Genomic DNA, 4,096 nt, shown 5'->3' with positions numbered 1-4,096 from the left:
TATCTAGTAAGAAAATCCATCACAAAATGTTATTACATTCTCAAACACCATGCCATCAATGCCACCATCGTAAGACAATATGAGCTTCCATCTGGCAGGTGCCATCTGGAGCCCTGGGAATCATATCCAATTCTCTCACCAAGTTAAAAAATGCTGCAGCACTCTACAAGGAAGAAGAGCACCATTTCTACTTGAATCAGACTGGAACAATTGCAGGCGTTTTTTTTTTTTTGGGACAAGTGTTTCGATTTTGCTTAGTATAACTTATTAGCTTTTCTAGCTTAAACCATCTATCATTTACTTGAAATCAGAGTCCAGAATGTCAGGAGTTCCTGACAGACATTTTGGGACATGGACGTTTTCTATTTAAACTTCAAAAGGATGTGGTATTACTCAAACTGGGATGGCTGGGATTGCACCAACAAGAGGCAGCAGGAATGAAGCACAAAGCCTCTGCAACTCTTTCCTGGTCCTGCTGAGATGAAGGTACTACCAAACACTTTTGGCTCCACTGCAGCATGCCCTCAGGTGAATAGGAAAACACTGTCAGGTGGAAACAGCTTGTCAAAGTACCCATCAGTCAGGTAAACCCTGCAAGAGCTAGTGTGGATATTCACTCTGCAAAACAAAGCACAAACAACTCCTTGAGCTGGTAGTGTCACAGTATCATAAACCTAGAGGGAAAAACAAGGTTCTGTTTGATCCTGTGGCATTTTGTTCCAGGAACCTCACAGCCCTACTTCCATGGTATTGCACTTCAGCTTCTAAGGTGCAGTAGGTTTGTGCAGCAACTTTTCACTTCAGAAACAAATCTGGGGGCACCTGGCTTGGCTACTAGCCCAAGTTTAGAAACCTCTGTCAGCAGAGTAGCCATAACATAGTCTTAACATAAGTAGCTAAATTCAGAAGCTGAATAAAAGGTGGCATTTTGAGAAGACATTAAACAGAGAGGGACACCAATGGCAAGGAGAATACTGAGAATATTGGAGAAAGGTCTTAGAATAGGAAAGGAGTACAATCTTTTAGGCTGCAAGAGCCCAATTCAGGTAAGCACGTAAGATAATTTGCAGTTAAAGGAAAAATGTAGTTATAGTTACATTTCAAGTTATGACAACATATGTTGAGTCCTAAATGTACTATAATCTATTGCTAAGAAACTGTCACAGTTTTAAGGAGAACTGCACCATAAATCTAGAAGAATTACCACAAAGCATGCAGAATCCATTTGTGCTGAACTGATAAAAATCACTTGCAATGCTAATAGTTTTTTCGCAGGTACCATATTTATTTTATTCAATTTCATATCAATTACTCTGATTAATTTGAAAGTAATACAATACTAATAAACAAAGTATGAGTTTTATTCTTTCCTAGCGAAGAAGTAGGAACAAGGCTATAAGAGGATGATATTGTAGCTGATCATGATCTCAATTTTACATAATCTAACACTACCTGGTTATGTTTAACCTGAGTATTTTCTTCAGCCAGCGTGAGAAGCATTGGAGCAAGCACAACTGTGATTTTTGTGGTTGTGTGGGTTTTTTTTTCAGGACAGCACCATTAACACAGAGTAATCATAAAATTACAGCCTGAAACCCATTTGGTTTGGTATAAGAAAGGAGACAATGATGAGAAACCTCTGCACAACTCAACTAACTACAGAAGATATCTCATTTATTTCATCAGTTAATTTTAAATTAATAACATTTGTTAACTTTTTGCCTATGTATGCAGCACATTCAGCATACTTTACATAACTTGTAACTTTAAAGTGTTGCATTGCATTACTAGCAAAACTCAGTTTGACACAAAGTGAGGAGAGAAAAAAGGAAACAAATACCAGTCAGCATATTTACCATCATAACATAAAAAAATCAGCAATCTAAAGAACTGTCTAACAAGCTGCAAAGTTGTTTAAAAGTGAATTCAGTGTATTTTTATTAAGTCAGAAGGAAGAACCAAATATAAGGTAAAAAGCTATATGTAGTTACAAATCTGTATTTTAAGGGTTACAAACTGAGGAGAACCAACCTTTAACAAAAATCTTTGTCTACCACTAACAATAACCAATAATTAAAAACAACCGTTTAACCTGTATTGCTTCAAATCAGCAATTTCACACAGACTTGATATCCACACTTGAAATGTGTTACAGAAACTGCAAAGTTTCAGGCAGTAAAATGCAACTTGTACAGTAACAGTTTTAAGACTCTTTACAAAGTACTCCATACTGAAGAAACTGGCAGGAGAATACAATCTGCTTTGAAATTCCTCTTTAGCCCATGCGTTTATCAAGCTACTGGATAAAAAAGCAAGGATTTCAGAATCCTATATACTAGATGTATAAATATTCCTATTACGGGCCTCTCAAAAATTAAGCCATGAACTCTGTAGGAGTCTTAAACATGATAAAATCAGGGTGATTTGTCTAAGGAATAACCAAGAGAGGTTAGTTAAGTGCTCAAATTATCATTATCTGGTGCAAGGGAGCTCCATGCTAACAGGGATATCAGATTTTTCCTAGAGCCACAAACTGACTGAATTCTGCCCAAAACCAGTAATAAAAGATCTTTAGGAAAAAGTTCATATAGCAAGTTTAGTCATTGCTGTTTAACTAAAAGTAGGTGTTCTATAGTGGCAGGCTTTGTTTTGCAATATAAATGGCTTTTGAAACTATTGAAAGGACTAATAATTATAGTAATGATTTGTGAAACAGTATCAAAAGAACATCAAGCACAGACTGGATTCCTTCCTTCACTTGTCAGGCTATGCACACTATAGGAGGGTTTCCAGGAATATCCACTTTTTTTTAATCTTCTGAAAAAACATACCCAGGCAATCCCAACTGTCTCACCTTTGAGAAGGGCCACAAAGATGATCAGAGGGCTGTAGCACCTCTAGCACCTCTCCTGTGAAGACAGGCTGAGAAAGTTGGGATTGTTAAGCCTGAAGAAGGCTCCAAGGAGACTTACTAGAACCTTCCAGGACCTAAAGGAGGCTTACGAGAAGGCTGGAGAGGAATTACAAAAGCATGTAGTGATAGGATGAGGGGAAATGGCTCCCAGCCAAGAGTAGGGTTAGGTTAGATATTATGGGAAGAAATTTTTTACTCTGAGGGTGGTGAGGCACTGGAACAGGTTGCCCAGAGAAGTTGTTGACAACCCATCTCTGGAAATGTTCAAGGCCAGGCTGGATGGGGCTCTGAGGAACCTGGTCTAGTGAAAAGTGTCCCTGCCTGAGGCAGGCAGGTTGGAACTAGATGATCTTCACAGTCCCTTTCAACCCAAAACCATTCTATGAGTCTATGGACACTAACAGTGTACTACAGGATTATATTTTTTAGTCAAAACTCTAAATTAAGGATAATTCTGAAATAATCTTGGCCACTGATGTATAAGCACAGCTTAAGGCGAACTATAGTATGGTAGTCAAAACACAAAGATGATGTTTAGATAAAAGCATGTGAAAAGATGAATGGCAACTTCTGCCCTTCTGAAGGTATTATCCAAGCAGCTGATTATAGGACTAATTTCAAAATTCAATCTGAAATAGAAAAAAGTCTTTTGCTCCAAGTATATGACTTAAGTAGCTTCATTTAAATATTCCACTTTAAAAGCTGAGCTATGTAAGTATTCTCACATAGGTGATGGCCTGTAGAATAATTCCATCTGAACCAGCCCTAGAGTACATTATAGCCTCCTATTAAGAACTGAAATTAAAACAAGGGCTAATACTGTCAATACACGTCAAATATTTCCCAGTGTGCCTGCAGAGGCTACTTGGCCTTGTGACCAACTGTTGTAGCTAAGTTGTGTGGTTGCAATCTGTGATTTAAAGAGTACTCAAAGCACATTAATTTTACAGGCCCTTCCTGACCCAGAAAAACCCGTGTCTCAGGCAGTATTCATGAAAACCTCCAACTAATAATCAAAGCCTGGTACTTGTCCAGTATTCTGGTAAGAGTAGCAGTGGGGTAATATTAATAATCAACCTACCCCCCGAGAGAACAACTTACAGTTAAATATATTACAAACTGAGTTTAACATATCAAAAGTTGAGAAATACCCCGCTTCAAAAGAGTCACAGCCTATCAGTA

Source organism: Agelaius phoeniceus, chromosome 1 (genome assembly GCF_051311805.1).
Source record: "Agelaius phoeniceus isolate bAgePho1 chromosome 1, bAgePho1.hap1, whole genome shotgun sequence".
Lineage (NCBI taxonomy): Eukaryota > Metazoa > Chordata > Aves > Passeriformes > Icteridae > Agelaius > Agelaius phoeniceus.
This window is presented reverse-complemented; position numbering follows the sequence as displayed.